At 40.0% G+C, this 19,388-nt stretch overlaps 1 long non-coding RNA gene across 22 annotated transcripts in view; it reads left to right on the top strand.

The window, feature by feature from the left end:
• The window catches only part of LOC138418454 (uncharacterized), a 61,327-nt gene extending 42,140 nt beyond the window's left edge, over positions 1 to 19,187 (top strand). For 17 of the 22 annotated variants that reach the window (XR_011248567.1, XR_011248577.1, XR_011248585.1 and 14 more), the window contains 4 exons: positions 6,597 to 6,813; positions 8,606 to 8,870; positions 15,233 to 15,315; positions 18,924 to 19,187. This is a non-coding gene — a long non-coding RNA (uncharacterized lncRNA). Of the gene's footprint in view, positions 1 to 6,596; positions 6,814 to 8,228; positions 8,871 to 15,232; positions 15,316 to 18,923 lie in introns of all 22 variants that reach the window. The other 5 variants (XR_011248586.1, XR_011248572.1, XR_011248571.1 and 2 more) reach the window with 1 other exon arrangement.
• The last annotated feature ends 201 nt before the right edge of the window (positions 19,188 to 19,388 follow it).

Genomic DNA, 19,388 nt, shown 5'->3' with positions numbered 1-19,388 from the left:
AGCTTTCTAGTTTCAGATTTTACATGAAGGATTCCTTTCCTATCTAAATATAATTTTTGTGTATGGTGTGATGTAGAGGTCAAGGTTCTTTCTTTTTTAAATATGCGTATACAATTGTTCTAGCATCATTTGTTGCGAAAACTTTCCTTTCCACATAGGATGTGTGTGTGTGTGTATTTCAGGACTTTATTCTGCTTCACTGACTTTTTTATCTTCCTTATGCAAGTAACAGCATCTTAATTATTGTAGTTTTCAGTACAATTTAAAAGTACAAGTTTTCAAAATTTGTTTTTCTTTCTCAGGTTATTTTTACTATTTTTTAGCTTTTGCATTTTCATGTACATATATAATCAACTTGTTAATTTCTACTACAAGCCTCATAGAATTTTGATTGGGACTGTACTGAATTTATAGATCAGTTAGGGGTGAATTGATACTTTAGCAGTATTGATTTTTCCCATCCCTAAACATGTTATATAGTTTAAGTTTTTATTTAATAATTTTCTACATTATGTAGCAGTTTTAAGAATTTAAGTCTTATCTATATTTTCTTAAGTTTATCTTTGAGTATTTTATGCCTTTCCTACAAAGGTAAACGAATTGCTTTTTAATTTCATTTTCTAATAATTTGCTGGTAACTTTTGAAACATAAATTTTGTATATTAACCTTAATTCTTGTGACTAAATTCACTTTTCAGTTCTAGTTGTTTTGGGGGGGTAGATTCCTTAGAGTGTTTTCTATATACAATCATGTCAACTGCAAAAAAAAAAAAGACTTTTGTTGCTTTTTAATTTTTATAGTTTTATTTTTTTCTTACATTGTTGTGCTAGATAGGGTTTCCAGTATATTGTTGAATAGATGTGGAGACATTGGGTATCTTGTTCCTGAACTAAAAAGCATTCAATATTTCACCATTAAGTATGACATAAACTGTTGTTTTTTCATATATGCCCATTATCAAGTTGATGAAATTCCTTTCTTTTCCTAGTGTTCTGAGTTTCTTTTCATGAATGAGTATGACATTTTGTCAAAAATGTTTTTGCATCAACTGAGATTTTTCTTCTCTTTGATTCTGTTAATGCGATGAATTACAACTATTGATTTCATAATGTAAAACCAACCTTTAATCCCGGCATAAGCTCCATTTATTAATAACATTTGTCCTTTTCATATAACACTGAATTTGATTTGTTAATATTTTATTGAGGACTTTGTATATTTATTCATGTAAGATATTGGTCTATAATTTTTTTTTCTTGTAATGTCTTTGTCAGGTTTTAATAACAGGGTTATGTTGGCCTCATTAAACTACTTGAAATGCATTTCCTTCTATTTTCTCAAAGAGTTTATATAACACGGTATTAGTTTTGTCCTTAAACCTTTGATAGAATTTGTGAGCAAAGCCATCTGGACCTGAGGCTTTCTTTGTTGAAAGGTTTTTAATTATGAATTCAATTTTGAAAATGGATATAAAGCTCTTTGATTTTTTCTATTTCTTCTTGTGCTAATTTTGGTAAGATGTGCTTTTTGAGGGATTTGTCCACTTGTTCTAAGTTGTTGAAATTATAGGCGTAAAGTCATTAATGTTTCTGTCTTCTTGGAGAATTGAATCCTTTTTCATCATGTAATAAGTCTCTATATCACTGGTAATATTTCTTGTCCAATCTTGTTTTGATATTAATAAAGCTACTTTAAGCTTTGTTTTGAGTAGTGTCTACATGGAATATCTTTTTTCATTCTTTTAATCTATTTATGTCTTTATATTTAAAGTGGTATTCTTGTAGCCAGCATATAGTTGAATCTTGCTTTTTATGTAATATAACAATCTATCTTTGAATTAGTATAACTTACATTTAATGTGATTATCAATATGATTGAATTAAAATCTACCATCTAACCAGCTGTTTCCTAATTGTTCCATTTTGTCTTTTGTTTCCTTTCATTTTGCCTCCTTTTTAATTAATTGAGCATTTTCTGTGATTCAGTGTATTTCTACTATTGAATTATCACGTACAACTCTTTTTTAAAAATTGAATACTTTAAGGTTTACCATCTGCATCTTATTTAATCAGTCTACTTCACATTATATCCCACTTCATGTCTGCCATAAGGACACTATATCCCCAATTTATTCTCTCATCTCTTGTTCTGTTTTGCCACATATTTACTTTTACATGTGCTATAAATACACAGTATTACTCTTTTTGCTTTAGGTAGTTATCTTTCAGAGCAACTAAAATCAATAAAAAATTAAATTTGGACTTTGTTTACCTTTCGTTATTCCATTTCCAGTGCTCTTCATTTCTTTGCGAGGATTCAGATTTCTGTCTGCTCTTATCTGCTTCTGTCTGAAGATCTTTCTTTAACATTACTTATAACATTGATCTACTGGCGACGAATTCGCTCATATTTGTTTTATGGTTTTCATTCAGGAAAGGCTTTATTTCCTGTTCCTTTTTGAAAGACATTTTTGCTGGGTATAGCATTCTGACTTAACAGGTTTTTGCTGTTGTTCGGCTACAGAGACCTCATCCCTTGTACAGTTTCTGGAGAAGTCTAGCTCTTTAATTTTCATCCCTCTATACGCTGTGTGTCTTTCTCTCCACTGGCTGCCTTCATAATCTCCTTTGTCTCTGGTTTCCAGCAGTTTCTATGTAATATGCATATGGTGTGGGCGTGTCTTGGGGAGGGGAGTGTTAATTCTGCTGGGTGTTCTTTGAGTTGTTTGGTATCTGTTATTCATTTTGGAATATTCTTGAGTATTATTCCTCCTTATTTTTTCTTCCCGGGATGCCAATTATACATAGGTTAGATCTTTTGTTATTGTTTCACATCTCTTGGATGCTCTGTTGTGTTCTTCCAACCACTCTCCATCCTTCCCCACTGTTCTGCAATCCATGTCAGAACTGGTATAAACCCAGTTTCCATAGATGTGAGGGTCTGACTGAAGAAACTTCATTGCTGTTATATCCTCTCCTATTCTCCAAATCCCTATGGGTTTACCCCTTTAAAAGATTGTTTCCTGGGACTTCTCTAGTGGTCCAGTGGTTAAGAATCCGCCTTGCAATGCAGAGGGCTCAGGTTCAATCCCTGGTTGTGGAACTAAGATCCCACATGCCTTGGAGTAACTAAGCCCACATGTGGCAACTAAGACCCAGTGCAGCCCAACAAATAAGATTGTTTTCTGCCATTTTAGTGGTCTTGGGAGGGAGTGAGAGTAGGTGCACATGGGCAGTCTGCCATTCTTTACCTGAAGTCAACTGTGAATTTCATTATTTAAGGTAAACTTAGTGGTGGCAAAGAACTAAATTTCCTATTATCTTTAAAGTAAGTCAATCTGTTATATCATCTTCCTCATTTTAAATCACTTCTGCAGTCTCAAAAATAAGAGAAAAGTATCACAAATAATGATAGCTAACATTTATTATACATTTATCATAAGCTAGTGTTAAAAATGCTATTATATTAACTAAATTTTATTCTCATAACAGCTTTATAATATAGACAGTCTTGTTTTTTTCATTTTTATAGGTGAAGATAAACTGAGGCACAGAAGATTAAGTAATTTTCCCAAAAATTCATAAATAGAAAATGACAGAACTTGGCTTCTTAACCACCATATTCTAACTGCTTCCAACGGATGGGAAGATGGTGGCTTTTAGGGAATTTCTCTGATTTTGTTCTCTGCAGTCTTTCATGTACTACTGTTAACTTTCCAAGAATCTTAACCTGTTAATCAGCAAGTACATATTCAGTGCCTGTTATGTGCCCAGAATTGTTTTGTTCACTGTGGAGGTATAAAGAAATACAGCCAGGCCATTTTCTTCAGGGAGCTTACATCTCTCCAAGAGAAGGCCCCCACAAATCTGAAAATAAGCTTAATGTACAAAGTGGAACCATCATTCAGAAAAATGAAAGCTTGATTTGATCTGGGTGCTCAGAAACCATGAAAAGCTCATTAAAAACCCTGATAGTTATTTAAGAATTTACTTAGCTTCTGGCTTACCTGTGTTGCCTTTCATTTCTCCCTTTACCTCTTTTTTCTTTCTTTTTTTTTTTTTTGCAGCCTAATTTTAGCTATTGTACTGTTTATAAACATTTCTTCCACAGAGCAAATGTAAAAAGATCATTTGTTTATTTATTTGGCTGCGTTGGTCTTAGTTGCAGTACAGGGAATCTCTGTGGCAGCACATTAATTCTCTAGTTGCTACACACACACTGCAGTGTATGTGGGCTCAGTAGCTGTGGCATGAGGGCTTAGATACCCGACAGCATGTGCAATCTTATTTCGCTGATTAGGGATCGAACCCATGTCCCCTGCATTGGAAGGTGGATTCTTAACCACTGGACAACCAGGGAAGTCCCCACAGAGCAAATTAAGAGGATTGTTTATAAGCTCAAAACATCTTTGTGAAAGTTTAAAGTGGAAAGTCTCAAATTCTTGGTCATAGTGAAATATGGAGAGATGTGTGTGTGTATATATATATATATATATATATACACACACACAGACACACACACAAAGCTTTATAGATATATGTACTTTTATCACTTCTACCTTCTTTCCCTGTCAAGTTACATAACTAGGAATGAACATGTGTTAACATTAGATGTTCTCTGGTATTTCTGGAATGGCAGTGAGTAAACAAAGGATTCATAGATATAATATTGTCTTTAGGTTGGTTAGCACAGTGACTGCCTCCTAATAAAAACCTAGCAAATTTTTACTGTTTCATGGATTGAATGCATGAAATTAAAGAAATCCTAGGGTGACTTTTTTTTTAATAGATGATGAAGAAAATCCTCATGGGTTTGTATTATAATTTGAAGGGATTTTCCTAATGCAGTACATGTCAACACACCTTAGAGAAAAAGTTGTCATTGATCTATTATCCTTATACCAAATCTCTTTTAGGATTAAGGGACAGGATTCATTCACAGTGTCAGACCCCTCCCTCCCCAGCACAATACCTAGCAGACAGTAGGTATTTGTTGGTTGGAAATACCTGTTAGGTGAAAAAAGGAATCATTTGACAGTCTCTAGTTTGACGTTGAAGACGTCTAAGTGCTCAGTAACCACTTCTCCCAATAGTAGGTTCTACACAAAACTAGCAATAACAACAGAACAGTGTTTTAGGAGAAACTTGATAACATAGCCGTCAGACCATGTGCTTTGAAGACAAGCAGACCTGAGTCTCGTCCTATCTGTGCCACTTAGGAGCTAGCATATGACCCTCAGGAGGGTTGCTTAACCTCATCAAGTCCCAACTTCCCAATCTTTCAACTGGGAGCAGTAACAGTATTCCATATGCTTGTTGTGAGGATTAAAAAAGATTCTCTGCACTGTGACCCACTACAGCTAGTGCTCAACACATGGTAAATAAACAGTTATTACTCTACAAGGATTTTGGGAGTTGAGGCTGTGGCCATTTGGATCTGTAAAGAATCTTGACAACAGTGGGGAAACCTAAAACAGAGGAGCTTATATATTTCCTAGTTTCTCGTATCTTGCTTTAGGAATTTTGAGTGATGTATGTTTGGTGGTATGCGTGAGTGGAAGGACGCAGAGGTGCGGTGGGACAGGATCTAGAAATTCTTTCCACCTTTAGAGAAATGCCCTCTACCAAGGATTTATGCTAACAGGGCCCACAGGCCCACCCTATCAGCTGAGGATGAAAACAGCCAGAGACAATGGGATATGACACAGTAATGAGTTCTCATTTGTCAGGTGTCTACTTGCCGATATGGTCTAAGGATATGGTGTTCAATAATTTCTAGAAATTGGTAATAATGATACCATTTACACGGCAGCTCCTCTGGCAGTTTTCAAAGTGCTTTCACATACACTTTCTGTTTTAATTTCCACCACAGTGCTAGGAGGAACCTGAAATAAATATTATCATTCCCATTTTATAGATGAGTAAATTTATTCTGAAAAGTGAAATGACCACGTCCAAGGTCACACAGCTGCTCAGTGATCAACCTCAGATTTAAACCTGAGTTCTCACTCTGGGGTCATTCCATTTTTTTCTTCCATGAAACTAAACAGCTTGTTTATTCTACATAACTCATGTAGTATTTTGGATATTAAGTGTGCTTGCACCCCATGCTCCCTGGTGGTTTAGTCAGTAAAGAATCTGTTGCAATCCCTGGGTTCAATCCCTGGGTTGGGAAGGTCCCTGGGAGAAGGAAATGGCAACCCACTCCAGTATTCTTGCCTGGGAAATCCTATGAGCAGAGGAGCCTGGTGGGCTACAGCCAGTGGGGGTTGCAAGAGTTGAATGTGACTGAGCGACTAAATCACCACCACGTACCCATGCTAGACCTTTAAGAATTTGTGTTCATAAGGTCATTTAGTAATCAAAATCTGCCTGCAATATAGGGATGCAGGAGACATGGGTTCGATCCCTAGCTCGGGAAGATCCCCTGGAGGAGGAACTGGCAATCCACTCCAGTATTCTTGCCTGGAGAATCCCATAGACAGAGAAGCCTGGCGGGCTGCAGGCCATGAGGTCACAGAGTCGGACACGACTGAGAGACTGAGCATGCACACATGGAACAGCAGCTAACCTTCCGTGCCTTTTTTGTCCTACAGAGAACAAAATTTGTCATCCGGATACACCTAATGTTTAACGATGTCAATAAGGAAACCGTCCACCCTTTGGTCCAGAGGAGGCCATGGTTATTCTGGTGAAGCACAAGGGCATGGTCATTTTGATGAGTCACTCTACAGAGGGTCCAAAGCTGTGAAGCAGACTAAACTCAGGACAGACAGCTGGAATCCTGGGAGTATAACCTCACCAACAGATGAGGTAGTGATGGATGACTCCTGATTATAGTCTTTTCCCTTTCCCTCTCTCAATTTATATTCTGAGTTGTTACCTAGAATAAATCCTACAGCTTCTAATTAATGCACTCATTGTCTTTGTTTTGAATGGAAAAGAGGAAAAAATATGTTCATACCCCTGCTGGCAGCATAGGAAGTATGCCTAAAGTAGAATATCTTTCTCCATCACAAATAACATTAATCTCTATAGTCCTCCAAAGTAACTAATTGCCACATAGTTGAATTTCTATTTGTATGGATGGGTGGTATCCTTTATGAGTTTCCAGGTAACAATTTGTTGCAGGAAAGATTCTCTCCAGAAACCCTTCTTAAGATTATTATCAAATTCCTAAATCAAGAAGGAGAAGTCAAACCGGTTAGGCTAGATGCACAGACAACCAGTTGGCAACAAACTGAGCTCATCAGTCCTAGATTCTCAACTGTCGGAGAGGATGGGCGGATAAAGCTACAGCGGGCTTGTTGTCCATTACAAGTCTTCCAAAGGGAGGGGAGCAGCCATGCCACAGTTTTCTTCTATCCTGAGCCTGTCCTGTGTTTTTCTAAGTGTGTGAGCGTGAGCTCCCTGCACACACCCACGCCCTCTGATGAGATGATGATGGGAGTAACTGGGAACCTGAAGATGCCATGGCCACTGTGCCCTATTCTCAACAGAACCTTTTTGTTCCAACAATAACAACTTTCAATTAAAAAGAATCATTACATTTTAGACATTTCAATATAAGGGCTTGGAGAGATACCTTACCTTGTTCGAGGTCATGCAATTATTAAATGGCAATGTAGGAATTTGAGCCTGGGTCTGTCTGCCCCCAACTCAAGGCTTTTGAGCATCACTCTCATTGTCTCTACTGGGATAATGGCTTCCTTGTGGTAACTGTTAGAAGCTGGAAAATGTGGGCCTGAGGGAACTTTTCAATATGAAATGCTAACTCTTTGCCTACTGAGATTCTTATTTTTAAAAACCCAGAGGAAGTTCATATTAATAGATTTATTTAACATTTATGTACAATATTTACATTTACAAAATGCTTTACAGTGTAACAGAATGGGCAGAAATTTTTATTGCAGCATATAATTGTCTTTTCTTTCATATTCATTTATTCCTTTGATTTATTTCAAATGTTCTCCACTTGGTCTTCTGAGATCATGTACAATAGTAACAAATTTAAAATAAGATTAATAAAAGATTATTTTGTATCACTCCTAGGGAAAACCGAGCAGGGCCATGCCATTCTCTGTTCTTGATAAATGTTATGCAAAAGCGCATAATATCGTCCCCAGCACACTGCCTGTAACACCAGCTGTGCTTGTTCATGGTACTTTGAAACTGTATTTGGCTCCTATTCCTCATGTATTTTGTGGTGTTTGTTTTCTGCCCTTCAGCTGGTTGGGGTGCTCCATATTTGGGATGATAAACTGCTGTCTGTCATCTGAAGAGGCTGCACTATGGCCTTTCTTCACTGATCATCAAGGCGGAAACCTCTGCCAGCTTTTCTCACTGATGATTCCCTCTGCCTGCAAAGCCTTCTTCCCCAGATGGTCCCATAACTACTACCTTCTCTTCACTTGGGCCTGAGATCAAATGGCACTTTCTCCAAGAGGCCCTGCCTTGACCCCAGGTCCCAAAGAAACTCCCCCATCAGTGTATCCTGGCATTCTCTTTTATTTTCTCGTTAGCATGTAAGATGCTTTAGTAAAAACCCTAGAACTGGACTTCACTGGTGGTCCAAGAATGGTTGAGAATCTTCCTGCCTGTGCAGGGGAACATGGATTTGATTCCTGGTCCAGGAAGATGCCACATGCCGCGGGGAAGCGAAGCCCATGCGCCACAACTACTGAACCAGTGCTCTAGAGCCCGGGGGCTGCAAGTACTGAAGCCCGCAAGCCCTAGAGCCCACGCTCTGCATCAAGAGAACCACTGCAATGGGAAGCCCACCCACCTCAATGCAGAGCAGCCCCCACTCACCACAACTAGAGAAAGCCCGTGAGCAGCAATGAAGACCCAACACAGCTGAAAATACACAGGTAAATAATTTAAAACCTTTAGAATTCCACTGTTTGATAAGAATACATGTATATGATAGTTATTGATAAGTTAATATTTTGTCATTTTTAAGTTGCTAAGGAATCTCTTTAATAAGAAGTACTCTGAAGGCTTACAATACATTGCTTATCTTTTTAGAGTCAGGCCATTACTTTGGAGGGCATGCAAATATATGGCTAGGGGAAAATGTCTGTATTTGGTTACTTTACAGGTTCTAAATCTAAATAACTTCTGTGCATGATCAGTAGATTAAAAATTTACTCTCAAAAAGTTTTTCTCATCCTTGTGTATGTGTGTGTGTGAATATTAATTTTTTTCTTTAAGAATTGCAGGTAGGGTGTCTAACTAAACTGTGGTTTAGAAAGACAAATGTGGAGGTCTGCCCTGGGAGGGAGGGTTGGGGGACAGACAAGACTGAGTAAGTGGTTCTTGACCCTGGCTGTACATTATTAACAATGATCTATCCTACCAACCAGGACCAGTAAAATCAGGACCTGGGAGGGTGAGCCCAGGCACTGGTGATTTTTTTTTAAGTCTTTATTGAATTTGTTATAATAATGCTTCTACTTTATGGTGTTTTTTTTTTTCTTTTTGGCCACGAGGCATGTGAAATCTTAGCTCCCTGATCAGGGATCGAACCTGCAGCCCCTGCTTTGGAACACAGATTCTTAACCACTGGACTGCCAGGGAAGTCCCGGGCACTAGTGTTTTTTAAACTGTGCCAGGCGATCTGATCTGTAGCCAGGAATGAGAACCCTGGATTAGCAGGCTGCTATAGTCCATTCTTGAGATAAGTGAGTGACCAGGGTAGCCACTGTCAGCCCTGCCTGTCCCACGCCTGCCAGGTAGAGGCGCTTGATTCTATCCAGCTCTGACCAAACCTGGAAAGAACTTAGGATCCTCCTCTTACCTGTGGATGGTTTCTGAAACTGGTCTTGCTGTCTTCAGCAATGTCCAGTGAGCCTGGTCCAACGCCACCAGGGCTCTCCACTCTTTCCTGTTTCGATTTTGGTGATTTTTTTTTTTTAATGCTGCAGGGCTTGTGGAGTCTTAGGTCTTAGTTACCCCACCAGGGATTAAACCTGGGCTGTCCGCAATGAAAGCATAGAGTCCTAACCGCTGGACTACCAGGGAGTTCCCCTTTTCCGATTTCCTGTTTGGTCTCTAGCTGTTCTCCTGGACCCTCAGCCCAAACCTCTGCCGCCTCCTCTGTTTCTGCCTACTCTTTGCTTAGCTACTGCTGACTACCGATTCATGGTGGCCTTATACCCCATGTCCAAGCTGCCAGCTGGGGTCCGGCGTCAAAGATGAACTACCCAGAACCACAGTGGGGGCTCCTTCCTGATTCAGTCTAGCCTGGCAAACTCAGCTGCTGCCAAATCCCCCAACAGGGCAATCTCCTTGAACACGGCCCCTCAACATTGCCTTTGACTTCTTGGGAGAAATAAACCCCACTCTCTGAGCTAGAGGCTGTGTAAAGCCATGTGCAAGGGGCTGGGACACAGGGAGGGAGGGGTGAAAAAGGCAGGCCATTAATGCAGTCAGCCAACCACAGATGGAAAGCAAATAAGGGAGATATTGATTGAGCATTTCTCAGAAAGAAGCAAAAATTGTGTGAATATCAGCTCTATGGGGAATTTGATTCAATCTGAGGTGAAAATAAGGTGACAAAATGACAATTGTGATCACGTTGCCGTGAAGCATCCGAAAGTTTGGCAGCTTGGATGTGAGCTGAGAAAGGTGTATGAGTTATTTAGACAAGTTAACAATGGCAACTTCAGAGTGCTGCTCACAGCAGGAACCAGGGGAGAGAATGGGCTCAGATGAGATCTTGGCAAAGACTGGGGGGCCCGCCATGCAAAGCCGCCTCCTCCCAGGAAAGGAGTGGGGGTAGTCGGGTCTATAGCAACCATGGTGGGGTTCTTGGAAGCCTCTGTGGACTTGGTTGTATGAAGCATGCTCAGTTCATCTTTTTGCTTCTGGTGTAGGGGCCTCAACCCTGTGAATCTCCTCTCCTTCACGCACACACTCAGGCAGATTGTACCTCCCTGCCCCTTTGAGACATGAGAGGAAGGGTCATACATCACTTCCTTGTGGAAGCCATGAAGAGCCACCACTGTATTTTTGATGTTGTTTTCTCTTTTCCTCTGATGATGAATTGTCAACCTTGTGTTGAGATGGTGGCATAGAAAAATGGTAGAATCTTTGAGTCCCTGGGTGACTAAATTAAGCACAGCCACCTGCTGACCCACAGTGGACAGACAGAATGAAAGAGACATCAGTCTTCACTATGTTAAGCCACAGAGCCTTGGTGGTTGTTACTGCAGCAGAGCCTAGCCTATCCTTACTGCTGCCAAGATTTTCCTCATGAAGGTGCTCCTGTTAACTCTCTAGAACTTTTACTCATCTCCAGCCTGGTGAAGGAGAGGGAACAGGTTTCTGGCATTCCTTTTCTGGGCTCATCTATGGTGGGTGCGCTCAAGGGGATGGAGAATGGCAGGGAAATAATGTTTGTTGATTTCCTACTCTATACCAGGTGCCTTGCCAGATGCTGCACATGCAGTCAGTCTTCAGAACAGTGTGACTAGAGGATTTTGATTTTTATATTATTGATAAGGAAGAAGAGCTCCAAAGAGGTTAAACTACTTGTTTAAAAATCACCTAACTATGGGGTCAGTACAGTGGTTAGGACTCTGCACTTCCACTGCAGGGGGGCGTCGGTTTGATTCCCTGATCAGGGAACTAAGATCCCCCATGCCATGTGGTCAATAAAATAAAAAATTCAACAAGAAAGAAAAAAATTTAAAAAATCACCTACTAGGAAATGACAGAGTCAGGACAAGAACCCAAGTCCATCTGACTTGAAACCTGTAAGTTTTCCTGTACTATAAGCATACAAGTAATGGATTTTAACCCTTGATAGCCTATTAGTGTTTATCTAACATTATCTCTTTGGTTTAGTTAGATCAATCTACTATTCCAAGCTATTAATTCCTAGAATGATTTTCTTATTTCATTTCACTCAGAGTTTCATTGATCTTTGACACCCAAGGTGCTACAAATCTGCATGTTTGTTTAACTCAAACCAAATGCACTCACGTTTAAGTTGGAATATCATCACCAGGATATCTGGAAATTCCTCCACTGTGGCTCCAGGTTTTACAAACTGTGAGGTTTGCCCTTTCTGGCAAGGCTCTTGGAGGAGGGAAATAGAATGAGATGGGATGTGGAGGGAGAAGGTTTATTTGTCAAGAGGAGAGCACGAAGGCTGTACTCAATTAACAGAGGCCCTTAGTACATGGGATCTTTACAGCTGCCTCTCCATGACCCTTAAAAACGGAAGATCCAGCTACTTGAGGAGAGCCCCAGTGACTCCCACTGTGGGCGTGCATGCTCTGTTGCTAAATCATGTCTGACTCTGTGCAACCCTATGGACTGTAGCCCGCCAGGCTCCTCTGTCCATGGGATTCTCCAGGAAAGAATACTGGAGTGGGTTGCCTTTTCCTTCTCCAGGGGATCTTCCCAGCCCAGGGACAGAACCTGTGTCTCCTGCATTGGTAGGCAGATTCTTCACCACTGAGCCACCTGGGGGGCCTGTGACTCCCACTGGCCTTCACCGAAATGAGGTGAAATCTTGATGCAAAGCCATGACCCACCCTCGATGCACAAATGAGATGATTCCCTTGGCTTTCAGAGCACAGCCATGCCGTCCCATTCAGAGGTCAGCAGAGGGCATGCCTCGGCCTGCGTTCTCCGACTCACGACATGACTTCTGGATGGAGAGCTAGGATTTTTCTCAAGTGTAACAATATTAATTATCAACTCACTTTAACACACGTATGATGTATGTGTGCATTTATTTCACAGGAATGGTATAAAGATTAAATACTTAATGAATCCATTTTTCATATCAAGGATATATTTGCCCTCTGCCTAACTATACCGCTCCCTTCTGTTTCTCATGAGAAATATAGCTATCTTTATTATGTAATCAGTAATATATCATTCCTTCTAAGCAGGATCTAATTTTAGCAAGATGATGAATGGCCCGGGAATGCATTCCACTGCCCTCTGCAGAAAGGAATATATATCAGACCTGCTCAGGTGTATGTCACTTCTTTATATTGGGAGCTTTCAAGCTCCCCAAGTGGCAGCCTGGGTTTTTCTGGCTGAGAGCCCCAAGTTCTCTGTTTTGGCCGTGCAGAAAACATTAGGAAACAGCCATGTGTGAACAATGACCAGGCATGCTCACTCAGCCAATGAGATATGTATCTCTCCTGCACCTGGAATTATTGCGCCAGCTAGAAAATGACCAACTTGGGCTTTTCTTTAATTTATTTATGGGAAGGATCTGTGTGTATGGGACCATCCTCAGCTTCCAATCACCACCTCCCATTTCCCCCCCTTTTGCTTTTAAGCAGTGACATTTCTTTAAAATGTAGGAATCATTCCAGTTTGACTAGCAGCATGAGGAATTAGTCACTTTTTCCTGAGCTTTCAAGAAGAAAATGATCACCTTCTTTCATGCTGCCTGTAAGTTTTATAGCTGCTTCTGTCCATTCATAGCACCTTACAACTTGATAGATAACATATTAATTTTGAAGTTATTTTGAATTCATTTTTGATCTGTAGGAGAATCAAAGCAGTACCTTATCTAAATTTCAGATGTGAAAACTGAGATGCAGAGAGAGTTAATGATCAAAACCTCCATATTAATGATTGCCTATGTTTAATTAAAAACTTTTTTCGGTCACACACCACAGGGATTGAACTCAGACCCCCTCTGTTGGAAGGTGGAGTCTTAACCACTGGACCACCAGTAAAGTCCCTTAATTTTTAATGACCTCTATATAAGATGGAAGATAATAGTTATAGGTGTTTGCTTTTGCAACAACCGTATAGGTAAAAATATGAAATATTTTGTGCGACTACTATATTTGCTGATTCTAAGATGTACTTTTCTCTCATACTTGTGTTCCCCAAAGTGGGATACAGTTGATAATTAATGGAGTATCATAACCTAATTGGTACTGTTTTTTTCTTAGTGGTTGCGGCAGATTGGCACTTATAATATCTCAAATCTTCACCCCTCTCTGAGTCTACATCCTTGGCAAAGGATGTCACTTTGTAACTCCTTCTATCAGCCAAATCTATTTCCCCAAGCCTGGAAAATGGGTTCAGTTCAGTTCAGTAGCACAGTCGTGTCCAACTTTTGGCAACCCCATGGACTGCAGCACTCCAGGCTTCCCTGTCCATCACCAACTTCCAGAGCTTGCTCAAACTCATGTCCATCGATTTGGTGATGCCATCCAACCATTTCATCCTCTGTGGTTCCCTTTTCCTTTTGCCTTCAATCCTTCCCAGCATCAGGGTTTTTTTCCAGTGAGTCAGTTGTTCACATCAGGTGGCCAAAGTATTGGAGTTTCAGCTTCAGCATCTGTCCTCCCAATGAATATTCAGGACTGATTTCCTTTAGGGTTGACTGGTTTGATCTCCTTGCAGTCCAAGGGACTCTCAAGAGTCTTCTCCAACACCACAGTTCAAAAGCATCAATTCTTCAGCGCTCAGCTTTCTTTAGGGTCCAACTCTCACATCCATACATGACTACTGGAAAAACCATAGCTTTGACTAGACGGACTTTTGTTGGCAAAGTAATGTCCCTGCTTTTTAAAATGCTGTCTAGGTTGGTCATAGCTTTTCTTCCAAGGAGCATGCATCTTTTAATTTCATGGCTGAAGTCAGCATCTGCAGTGATTTTGGAGCCAAAAAAATAAAGTCTGACACTGTTTCCATTGTTTCCCCATCTATTTGCCATGAAGTGATGGGACCATATGCCATTATCTTAATTTTCTGAATGTTGAGTTTTAAGCCAACTTTTTCACTCTCCTCTTTCACTTTTATCAAGAGGCTCTGCCATAAGGGTGGTGTCATCTGCATATCTGAGGTTATTGATATTTATCCCGGCTATCTTGATTCCAGCTTGTGCTTCCTCCAGCCCAGCATTTCGCATGATATACTCTGCCTATAAGTTAAACAAGCACGGTGACAGTACCCAGCCCTGATGTACTCCTTTCCCAATTTGGAACAAGTCTGTTGTTCCATGTCTAGTTCTAACTGCTGCTTTTTGACCTGCATACAGATTTCTCAGAAGGCAGGTTAAGGTGGTCTGGTATTCTCATCTTTTTAAGAATTTTCCACAGTTTGTTGTGGTCTACACAGTCAAAGGCTTTGGCATAATCAATAAAGCAGAAATAGATGTTTTTCTGAAATTCTGTTGCTTTTTCGATGATCCAGTGGGTGTTGCCAATTTGATCTCTGGTTCCTCTGCCTTTTCTAAATCCAGCTTGAACATCTGGAAGTTCACGGATCACATACTGTTGAAGCCTGGCTTGGAGAATTTTGAGCATTACTTTGCTAGCATGTGAGGTGAGTGCAATTGTGTGGTAGTTTGAACATTCTTTGGCATTGCCTTTCTTTGGGATTGGAATGAAAACTGACTGGAAAATGGATGGGCCTTATCTTCATTTGTTCCTGAAGAAGGCATTTTTGGGGTTCACCCATTTCCCTTGTCCCACAGGGCCTCAGCCTGCCTGACTTCCATAGGCACTGGCATTCTTTGCTTGAGTCTCTTTGCCTGCTCTCATGGTTTAAAATAAGTTCAATCTTTGACAGGTCTTCTTACACTCCCCTTGAATGTGGGCCAGGTGTCATAATTCGTTTCTCTCAAATGGAAGGTGGTGGAGATCACGTGACTCTCAAGGGGAGGTTATAAAAGCACTGTGGCTTTGCCCTCTTGGATCACTTACTTTGCACTAAGCCCTATATCTTGTCCTGAGGGCATTCAAAGGCTCAAAGGAATAGAGACCACTGGCTAAAAGCCAGCCCTGATTGGCTAGCCATATGGGAGGATCATTTTGGAGGCAGGAGTCCAGCCACAGATAATGAAATTCTTGCTGATTCCCTAGATTTCTTAAACTGCAACTTCACAAGAAAGCCCAAACCAGAACCCACCAGCTAAGCTATCCAAAATCCATGACCCTAAAAACAAAAAGGCTTTAAAATAAATAAAAACAAAATCATTTCAAGTCATGGAAAAAAGAAGAGTAGTCACAAATCCAGAATAAAACTATTTGAAAATGAGCAGATTTGGAAAAGACATTCTAAAAAGGAAAAAATATACTAATTGAAATGAAAATCTAATAGACCAGTTGGACTGTAAGGCAGAGAGGGCTGCTGAGAGGTTAAGTGAATTGGAAGACACATTACGGGAAATTATCCAGAATATAACATACAAGATAAAGAAATGAAAAATATGAAAATTGATCAAATGATAAGGTTCTACCTATGTCTATTAAGAGTTCCAAGTGGAAAAAAAAAAAAGAGTTAGAAGCTAATAAATAGTAGTCAATAATTTCCATTATCTAAGACAGGAGTCTTTTAAGAAGCACACCAGTTCTTATGCAGTATAATTAAAAACAAACCCATTCTTAAATACAGAAGTTCAACTGCAAAGTATCAACCTTAAAATTTACTAGAGAGAAAAAATAAATTACCTAGAAATGAATGACAATTAGACTGGGGGCATAATATTCAAAGCAAGAATAACTAGCAGAACACAGCTGTTGTGTTATAAATGTAGCTACAAATGCACAGGAATAATGCATTTAAATTACTGACAGAAAAACTATCTTTCCAGAGTGAAAGTAGAATAAAGTAAATTCCAGATACAGATGACTATTTTGGCCAGCAGTATTTGGCATGCTGTACATGAATATTTCCTTTGGCTAGGAAGTAAATTACCTTGCAAAGAAGAAATGGGATGCAGGAAATATTTTTAAAATGGATAAGTACCTAAACAAACACTTAATAGTATAAATTGAAATGGCTACTTTATGAGTATTTAAAAATAAGGGAAAATAAATTTCTAAGTAACAAAATCATGGAACATGGGAGAGCAAATCAGAATTAAAACATATATTATTTAGAAGGAGATCAGTGATATTGATCAGGCTTCCCTGGAGGCTCAGGTGGGGTTCCCAGGTGGTGTTAGTGGTAAAGAACCTGCCTGCCAATGCTGGAGATGTAAGAGGTACATGTTCAATCCCTGGGTGAGGAAGATCCCCTGGAGGAGGGCATGGCAGCCGACTCCAGGATTCTTGCCTGGAGAATCCCATGGACAGAGGAGCCTGGTGGGGTACGGTCCATAGTGTCACAAAGATTCAGACATGACTGAAGAGACTTTGCACACATGCATGGAAGCTCAGACGGTACAAAAAAAAAATCTGCCTGCAATGCAAGAGATCCAGGTTTCATCCCTGGTTCGGGAAGATCCCCTGGAAAAGGGAATGGCTACCCACTCCAATATTCTTGTCTGGAGAATTCCATGGATGGAGGAGCCTGGTGGGCTATTACAGGCCATGAAGTTGCAAAGAGTTGGACATGACTGAGTGACTAACACTTTCACCCTCTTTCAAGTGATACTGATTAACTAGATGTTAAGTGTGAATATGGATGTAAGGGTGGGGCTCCTCACATGGCTCTAGTGGGATAATAGAACCTGTTTGCCATGGTAGGAAACACAAGAGACCCAGATTTGATCCCCTGGCCACTCCAGTATGCCTGGAGAATCTCCACTCATGCCTGGAGAATCCCATGGACAGAGGGGCCTGGTGAGCTATGGTCCATAAGGTCACAAGGAGTCTGACCTGACTGAAGCGACTCAGCATTCATGCACGCATGGATGTAAGGGTAGACATGCCAGAACAGAAATGGAATGCATAATTTGCACACAAGCAAAAGAAAAGCATAAAATTATGGACTTGAATACTACCCACCAAAACATGGCAGTAGCTTCCTGTTGGGAAAGAGAAGAGATGATGGTGACCAGGAGGGGCTAAGGTGGGGGGTAAAGGAGATGTCAACGTTCTCTGAAATGTTCTACAGTTTAAAAACCATTTAGAAACAAGCCTTTCCCCCTCTCTGCCTCTGGGAGATGCTCAGGATTTTCCCAGATATTCATGGTCCCTTATAACTTACCTCTATGTTTCAGCCAGCTTAGCTCCCTCTCTACTTCCCAATGCATATTTTTCATTTCCATCAGGCCAGTCTCTCTTTTTACACACATCATCTGACTTATTTTAGGATTCATGTCTCTGTTGTCCAAATCCTGCCAGTTCTTAAAGACCTTCCTTTGTATAATCCAATATTGACAACAGCAAATAGAGCTGTTTGTAGCACATAATACATAATTGCATTGTTCAGCTCTCTCTTATTTGTATGTAACTATCTTATGTTTTCTATTCCCTTTTAATTGCTTTCTTTTATTCCATATTTCCCTTAAAAGATTATAGAATCTCAGAAGTCAAGAACTGTGGTGTTTATTATACCTTGCCCTGGGATCCCTCATGGCATGTTCCACAGCTAAACACATTGTAAAGAATATGTTTGTTAAATTGAAAGCAGTCTCTCTGATGGAAAGGCAATGAAGAAAAGAAAATGAACACGCAAGTTCTGACCATTCTTTAGCGGATAAATTGCACCGACAAAACAGTAACTCACTTATTTCAATGTTATTGATTAACCTCAGTGATCTGGAATGTATTTGAGATTCAGAAAAAGTTGGTTAAGAACATGAGGTTTGGTGTCAGACACACTTAATTTGAGCATCAGTTTAATCATGTAATTACTGTCTTTATAACTATGGATAGGCAACCTATCCATTTGAGTTTTAATTCTTCATGATAGAAAATATTAATAGTTCATACATAGAAATCACCTAGTTCAGCACATGGAACATAGTAAAACACTCACGACCTTGGATTATTATTACCTAAAATAAGTAAAACCAAAGCAATGCATGAGATAATGGCCAGTTGCCAACCCATGATAGAACCACATTTATCTGCCCTCTAGAAGTTAAGTGTGGCTATGTTCTTTTGTGTTTGCCAGTGAAATGTAAGCATAAAGACATGTGTGATTTCCTACAGAATTTATAAGACCTCCTGAGCAATTCACCACTTCCTCTTCCCCTACAGGGGCACCCTGGAAGCATGTGTTGAGACGGAGCCTCTGCCCACCTGGGTCCCTGACGGCCATGCTGAGGAGAGCTCTCCTGAAACCCAGTGGATGCATAAAATGAATGAGAAACAAACTTGTGCTATATTACTGCCCCTGAGATTTTGGAGTCTTTCGTTCCTGCAGCAAAACCTAGCCCATCCTGACTAACATAATGAATTAAAAGTTGTAGTTGTTTTTCATCTATCCTCAACCCCCCAGAAAATAAAAACTGTCTAAAGTCATGCTTTTGAACTCATTTGCTCTTACTTTCAAACACTTCTCCCCAACTTGTTTATATGGTTTTCCATCTCACAGGATGTTTGAAGCAAAATATTAGAGGCAATATTACCAGAGGTATGCACTGGTAGGCACAGCAAGAAGGGAGAACTACTGGGCGATAAAAAAGAAAAGAAAATTGTGATAAGAAGATAAGGAACTCAAAA

The sequence above is a fragment of the Ovis canadensis genome, chromosome 14 (genome assembly GCF_042477335.2).
Source record: "Ovis canadensis isolate MfBH-ARS-UI-01 breed Bighorn chromosome 14, ARS-UI_OviCan_v2, whole genome shotgun sequence".
NCBI lineage: Eukaryota > Metazoa > Chordata > Mammalia > Artiodactyla > Bovidae > Ovis > Ovis canadensis.
This window is presented reverse-complemented; position numbering and strand designations above follow the sequence as displayed.